This window comes from Schistocerca nitens, chromosome 5 (assembly GCF_023898315.1).
Source record: "Schistocerca nitens isolate TAMUIC-IGC-003100 chromosome 5, iqSchNite1.1, whole genome shotgun sequence".
In the NCBI taxonomy this organism is placed as follows: Eukaryota; Metazoa; Arthropoda; class Insecta; order Orthoptera; family Acrididae; genus Schistocerca; species Schistocerca nitens.
The window spans coordinates 599,630,510-599,638,060 of record NC_064618.1 but is presented as its reverse complement, the minus strand read 5'-3'; the positions used below and the strand labels follow the sequence as shown (position 1 = coordinate 599,638,060).

Below are 7,551 nucleotides of genomic sequence, written 5' to 3'. Positions count from 1 at the left end.
GAACAGCGGGAAACTTAACATCAGGATTGATGGTCACGAAATCAGTGAAGTTAAGGAATTCTGGTACCTAGGCAGTAAAATAACCAATGACGGACTGAGCAAGGAGGACATCAAAAGCAGACTCGCTATGGCAAAAAAGGTATTTCTGGCCAAGAGAAGTCTACTAATATCAAATACCGGCCTAATTTCTGAGGATGTACGTCTGGAGTACAGCATTGTATGGTAGTTGAACATGGACTCTAAGAAAACCGGAACAGAAGAGAATCGAAGCCTTTGAGATGTGGTGCTATAGACGAATGTTGGAAATTAGGTGGACTGACAAGGTCAGGAATGAGGAGGTTCTACGCAGAATCGGAGAGGAAAGGAATATGTGGAAAACACTGATAAGGAGAAGGGACAGGATGATAGGACATCTGCTAAGACATGAGGGAATGACTTCCATGGTACTAGAGGGAGCTGTAGAGGGCAAAAAGTGTAGAGGAAGACTGAGATTGGAATACGTCAAGCATATAATTGAGGACGTAGGTTGCAAGTGCTACTCTGAGATGAAGAGGTTGGCACAGGAGAGGAATACGTGACGGGCCGCATCAAACCCGTCAGTAGACTGATGACCAAAAAAAAAAGTGAGTTGTTTTAGATATTCGGAGATGAAGAGGTTTGCTTGGAGAGCTACATCGTATCATCTTCTGGCTGAAGACAACACGAACAACAACATAAACAATTGAAACTTCCTGGCAGATTAAAACTGTGTTCCCGACCGAGACTCGAACTCGGGACCTTTGCCTTTCGCGGGCAAGTGCTCTACCAACTGAGCTACCGAAGCACGACTCACGCCCGGTACTCACAGTTTTACTTCTGCCAGTACCTCGTCTCCTACCTTCCAAACTTTACAGAAGCTCTCCTGCGAAACATGCAGAACTAGCACTCCTGGGGGATGTTTCCAGAATGAAATTTTGACTCTGCAGCGGAGTGTGCGCCGATATGAAACTTCCTGGCAGATTAAAAGTGTGTGGAAGCATCCCCCAGGCTGTGGCTAAGCCATGTCTCCGCAATATCCTTTCTTTCAGGAGTGCTAGTTCTGCATGGTTCGCAGGAGAGCTTCTGTAAAGTTTGGAGGGTAGGAGACGAGGTACTGGCAGAAGTAAAGCTGTGAGTACCGGGCGTGAGTCGTGCTTCGGTAGCTCAGTTGATAGTCTGCCGCCAGCAGTGCTGCGAGGCGGTCACGCGCCAGAGCGCTGCGGGCGAGGCGCGCACGGTGTGTTTGTGTTTACTTCGGCCGCTGGAAGTGCCGTTTTCCTTCTAGACCACCATGGCGCACAACTATCGGAAGAAGACATTACGTTTCAACTTTTGTTCTGACTTCGCCCGACCCAAGGCCCTGGAGGTAGAACGATTTATACGCGACGAAGTTAAAATACCACCAACGGATCTAATTGGTATCCACTTGTCCATAGTTAGCAGTACCGTCTACGTCAAAATGATCAACGATGCGGCGCGCGACAAGGTGCTTCAAGAGGCAAAACGTGGACTGCGCTTCTGTCATTCCGACGGTAGCGTCGGACCCGTTACCGTCGATCACGCAGGTCTCGGCACACGGACGATAAGGATCTTCGAACTGCCGTTCGAACTACCTGCAGACGTCGTCATCGAGGCGCTCCGTCCCTATGGCAACGTTCTGGAACATGTTGCCGAACGATGGGTACAATTTCAAACCTATCCCGTTTTAAACGGTGTTAGACAGGTCCGCATCGAGTTGCAGAAACACGTGCCTTCCTATCTACGTATCGGAGGCTGCCGTGCCATTATAATGTACGACGGGCAACCTCGGACCTGTTCCGGTTGCGGGAAAGAAGGTCACCTACGGTCTGAATGCATTCAACAACGTGTCGCGCAGCTCCCGTTGTCGGAAGCGTCCGTCACACCCACGATGACCGCCCTACCGGTCACTTACGCAGCGGCTCTTGCCACGTCTACAGTTTCGTCCAGTCCGTCGCCCGGTCCTTCCGATCGGCACGTCCCACCGTCCCAGTCACCAACGGACGGTGCAGACGTTCCACCTGACAACCTTGCCGCCGAACAGGCTCCCGCACCGGACGCTGAGGAGAACAGTACTTCTTCACCACACCTGTTTGACAATTTCATTGTACCCACCGACGCCTTCGAACCAGGTCGACGCTCCTCCTTGCCGTCGTCCGACACTGAGGAACACGTGCGCAAACAACGCTCGCCACGTAGGCGCAAACGCCGTCGCCGTTCACCCACGGGCTCTCAAAGCGTTGCCACCCGCGACGACGAAGAAGACACCCAAGCAGCCGACATTTCCACGCAGAGGTCGGTGGACAACTTTCACGATGAACAAGACGTTTCGCAGGACGGGACCCCTATGGAGGTCGCCACGCACAATGTAACGATCGGTGCGCCGGTTGAGACGCCTGTCTCCCCGCCAACAACTCCAGATCTCTCTCAGCACGACGCAATTCCCATGGACATTGGACAGACCCACGACACAGGAGCATGGGCCGACGACATTGAGGAAGGTACGCTCCCTTCTTCGGATGAGTTGTCTCCGCCGGACGAGACTGCCTGTTAACATCAAAAGCGAGGCATTGCAGCTGATGGGACGGGACTTCCTGTCGGTGCCCTCCTCTTACTTCCCTTGGTGATGGTAGATGCGCGTCCACCACCACTGAAACAAACGTACCGGTTTGCCACACTGAGTATCAACATGATCGGCACTGCACCCAAGCTGCAACTCCTATGTGACATGCTTCGGGCCTCTGACGTCGACGTCGCCCTTCTTCAGGAAGTACGCGTTGCCACACTACCACCAGTCTACGGCTACGACTCATACACGTCCACATGTGATGAATCAGGGCGTGGAGTGGCTTTCTACATACGCGAAGGAATCCCACTCACGGACACGACAATCCTTCCCTGTGGAAGAGGCATGGCTGTTACCATCTTCGACACGCGCGTCGTCAATATCTACGCTCCGTCTGGCTCCACGAACCGTCGGCAGCGGTCCACTTTCTTCGGACATGACGTGGCGCCCCTGTTTTCTGGACGCTATGATCGCCTTATCATGGGAGGCGATTTCAGCTGTGTCCTCCATCCGCAGGACCAAGTGCCTGGTTATTCGCCATGCCCGGCGCTGCTCACCTTAATCGAAGAGTTTCATCTAGTGGACGTTTGGGAGAAAATTCATGGCAATACCCCCGGTTTTACCCATTATACAGCACATTCTGCGAGCAGACTGGACCGGTTTTATGTCTCTGCTCACCTCGGCAATAAAGTCGCCCAAGCTGAACGATGGCCCCTTGCATTTTCGGACCATTGCGCCGTCATTTGCTCCCTGGCTCTGCCACCTCAGTCAGTGTGGCGCAGTAGAGGTTACTGGAAGCTTAATACCTCCCTCCTTAATGATCCACACTGCCGACAATGTATTGCCACTACATGGGCGTCTTGCGAAAGACGCCTTCCGCAGTACACATCCACGTTCTATTGGTGGCTCAAATGTGCCAAACCTGCGATCAGAAAGGCCTTCATACAATGTGGCAAGGAAGCAGCAGCATGGCATCGAGACACCACAAATTTTCACTACGCCGTCCTCCGTGAGCTCGATGCGCTCCCTCCATCACCTGACACCCACAGGGAACGACAACGTACTAAAGCTCGTCTCCTCTCTCTTCAACGTGCACGATTGCGTGGTGTCGTGGTGCGTTCCCGACGACAAGACCTCCTCCACGACGAAACCCCATCCACAATCCATGCCGTATCCGACCATAGTCGTCGACGTCGGCTTTTCGTCCCCAACATCACGACCTCCGATGGTGTTCACCACACAACACAGGCGGCAGTCGTGTCTGCCTTTGCTGAACATTATCGCCACTTTTATGATGATGAACCGATGGCGACGCCCATTCCTGATGCTCTCCGTCCCTCCCCTGATCGGACCCTCACCGTAGCGGAGTCAACGTCCATGATGTCTGCAATCACCGCAGAAGAGGTGGTAGATGCGATCAACAAAGGGGCCAAGAACAAATCACCCGGACCAGATGGTCTCCCAGTGGAGTTTTACCGGGCGTTCACCACGTTAATGCTTCCTCGCTGGACGGAAATGATTCAGGAACTCTTTATTCCGTCCTTCCCAATTCCACCTGAATTCGTCACTGGCATTCTTCTACCTGTGCCTAAACCGAAGGGAGGGTCTCATGTCTCTGCATATCGTCCCCTTACACTACTGAATGCAGACTATAAAATCTATGCACGCCTCTTAGCAGCGCGCATACGCACCGTCTTACCTACGGTCCTTTCACCTGAGCAGACTGCACGTGGTTGTGGGGCCACCTTACAAACAGCCCTAGGAGAATGCCGTGACCTCATTGCACTGGCGTCGGCTTGTCGCCTTCGTGCAGCACTGGTATCCGTCGATTTCACGAGTGCCTTTGATCGCGTTCGACACCCATTCCTCCTCATGGTGGCGACACGTATGGGGTTCCCATTGCTTTTTGTCGATGCCATTCGCCGGTTACTACTTCCCGCGGTCTCGATGGTACAAGTCAATGGGAGGCTTGTAGGACCGATCCCTATACGCCGCTCTGTGCGTCAAGGGTGCCCTATGTCTACTTTACTATATGCCATTGCACTTGAGCCCCTCATCACTGGACTTTAGACTGCAGGGCCTCACTTTGCGTGACCACACCTTCCACTGTAGGGCTTATGCGGACGATGTCCTCTTTCTCACCTGCTCCTCCACAGAACTCAGTGACGCCATCCAATGGATCCACCAGTATGGACGTCTTTCTGGTAGCATTCTTAATGTCCGTAAATCGACTATGATGCACATTGGGCGCGGCCACCCGGCTATGGTGCCGACCCCACTCCCAGTCAGTGCCACCCTTCGTTACTTGGGTATCGAATTTACGAGCTCCACACACCGCACAGTGGCCCTGGCTTATCGGCGGCTTTTGCAGTCGATTCGGCACCATGTCCGCGGTCAAGTGCACCGTAACTTAAACCAACTCCAACGTGTGTCCTATGTCAACATCTATGTCGCCCCTAAACTGGTACACGTCGCCCAGATCCTCCCAATGCCGTTACTCCTTGGCCGCCGCGTCCAATCAGCCTTTGGATATTTCGTGTCAGCAGGGGCACTTTTCAAAGTCCGCTACAACACTCTCACACTGCCTCCTGCAAAAGGTGGCCTCGGACTCGTCAACGTGCGGGCACGCTCTTCTGCACTCTTTGTCCACACTCTGTTGCGGCACTGGCAGGGGCCGGTCCCGTCCTTAACACGCAGTCTCTTAGATATCCTCCGACCAGCTTCTCTCGATCCACCGATCAATGTGGCACCTATTTCTCCATTATTGTACTACGTCGCCAATTGTTTCATAGAACTCAGCTACATTCGGGCCGATCTTCCAGTCACCCGTCCTCCCCGTACAAAAGATTACTATCGTTTGTTTATGGTGTCCAACCCTTGCGACCCCATGGTGCTACAGCATCCTGACATTAACTGGCGCACGGTTTGGGGGTGTGTGCATGCACCCTTTTTACCGTCGTCTGTGTCTGCACTCTGGTATGTTTTAGTCTATGGAAAATTCCCGACTAATAGTCGACTTTATCGCATAGGACTGGCCACCTCCCCACTCTGCCATGACTGTCAGCTCGAAGACACCGACGAGCACCGACTTACGTGCCCCCTGAAACAAAACGTATGGCTCCTCATCCAACGAATCGTGGGCTTTTACCTCCGTGCCCCGCCAACGACGGTAACCCCGGATTTCCTGCTGTTGCCCCAGACATTTCACTACCCTCTTGCTAAGCACCATACCCTAATCTGGTTTCGAGGACACGCTTTAGAATATCTCTTTCAGAGTGGTCCGCATACAGTCCTTGACTTCTGGTACAAAGTTGTGACCGCGCATAGCACCCTCACCCGAAAACCATCTTACCGACAAACTTTTGCCGGTTATCTCCGCAGCGTCTTCCTTGAACCCCCTCAAAGTTGGGGTGTACCATGCCTACCTGTCACATGATGCAACACCCTTATCCACGTTCTCATGCATCGACCAAAAACAAACACAATTTTTTTTTAAAGGAAGAAGGCAGAATATGTTATTTTTGGTTGTATTTAATGTTTTTCTTTTTTAATGTTTTTTTTGTTTAACTAACAGTCATTTGTATATTTTTAAATAGTACCTTGAAGAACTCTTGCATAGTGAATATATATGTACTTTTAGTTTGTTCAATACAAATTTTTAAACAAAAACAACAACAAAAAAAACAAAAAAAAGAACAAAAAAAGGAAAACAGGGTGTGTTCTATTTTGTTGTATTTAATGTTATTCTAATAATTTGTTTACCTAACACTGAAAAAAAAAGATGGTAGAGCACTTGCCCGCGAAAGGTAAAAAAAAAAAAAAGTTGGTAGAGCACTTGCCCGCGAAAGGCAAAGGTCCCGAGTTCGAGTCTCGGTCGGGCACACAGTTTTAATCTGCCAGGAAGTTTCATATCAGCGCACACTCCGCTGCAGAGTCAAAATCTCATTCTGGAAACATCCCCCAGGCTGTGGCTAAGCCATGTCTCCGCAATATCCTTTCTTTCAGGAGTGCTAGTTCTGCATGGTTCGCAGGAGAGCTTCTGTAAAGTTTGGAAGGTAGGAGACGAGGTACTGGCAGAAGTAAAGCTGTGAGTACCGGGCGTGAGTCGTGCTTCGGTAGCTCAGTTGGTAGAGCACTTGCCCGCGAAAGGCAAAGGTCCCGAGTTCGAGTCTCGGTCGGGCACACAGTTTTAATCTGCCAGGAAGTTTCATATCAGCGCACACTCCGCTGCAGAGTGAATATCTCATTCTGGAAACATCCCCCAGGCTGTGGCTAAGCCATGTCTCCGCAATATCCTTTCTTTCAGGAGTGCTAGTTCTGCATGGTTCGCAGGAGAGCTTCTGTAAAGTTTGGAAGGTAGGAGACGAGGTACTGGCAGAAGTAAAGCTGTGAGTACCGGGCGTGAGTCGTGCTTCGGTAGCTCAGTTGGTAGAGCACTTGCCCGCGAAAGGCAAAGGTCCCGAGTTCAAGTCTCGGTCGGGCAACAGTTTTAATCTGCCAGGAAGTTTCATATCAGCGCACACTCCGCTGCAGAGTGAATATCTCATTCTGGAAACATCCCCCAGGCTGTGGCTAAGCCATGTCTCCGCAGTATCCTTCCTTTCAGGAGTGCTAGTTCTGCATGGTTCTCAGGAGGGCTTCTGTAAAGTTTGGAAGGTAGGAGACGAGGTACTGGCAGAAGTAAAACTGTGAGTACCGGGCGTGAGTCGTGCTTCGGTAGCTCAGTTGGTAGAACACTTGCCCGCGAAAGGCAAAGGTCCCGAGTTCGAGTCTCGGTCGGGCACACAATCTGCCAGGAAGTTTCATATCAGCGCACACTCCGCTGCAGAGTGAAAATCTCATTCTGGAAACATAAACAATTAGAAATATATGACTAGTCATCGCAATTAAATGAATCTACTGCATGCCTTCTGTATGATATCAGTGTTTTCAACACTCCAGTTTCTGGA

General features: G+C 51.3%; 2 non-coding genes across 2 annotated transcripts; one reads left to right on the top strand and one right to left on the bottom strand.

Annotated features, from left to right (window-relative positions):
* Window positions 1–748: 748 nt before the first annotated feature.
* Trnas-cga (transfer RNA serine (anticodon CGA)) lies at window positions 749–823 on the bottom strand. The gene has a single exon. It is a non-coding gene; the product is annotated as a tRNA-Ser (tRNA).
* A 6,188-nt stretch (window positions 824–7,011) lies between these two features.
* Trnas-cga (transfer RNA serine (anticodon CGA)) lies at window positions 7,012–7,086 on the top strand. Its single transcript has one exon. It is a non-coding gene; the product is annotated as a tRNA-Ser (tRNA).
* Window positions 7,087–7,551: the final 465 nt, after the last annotated feature.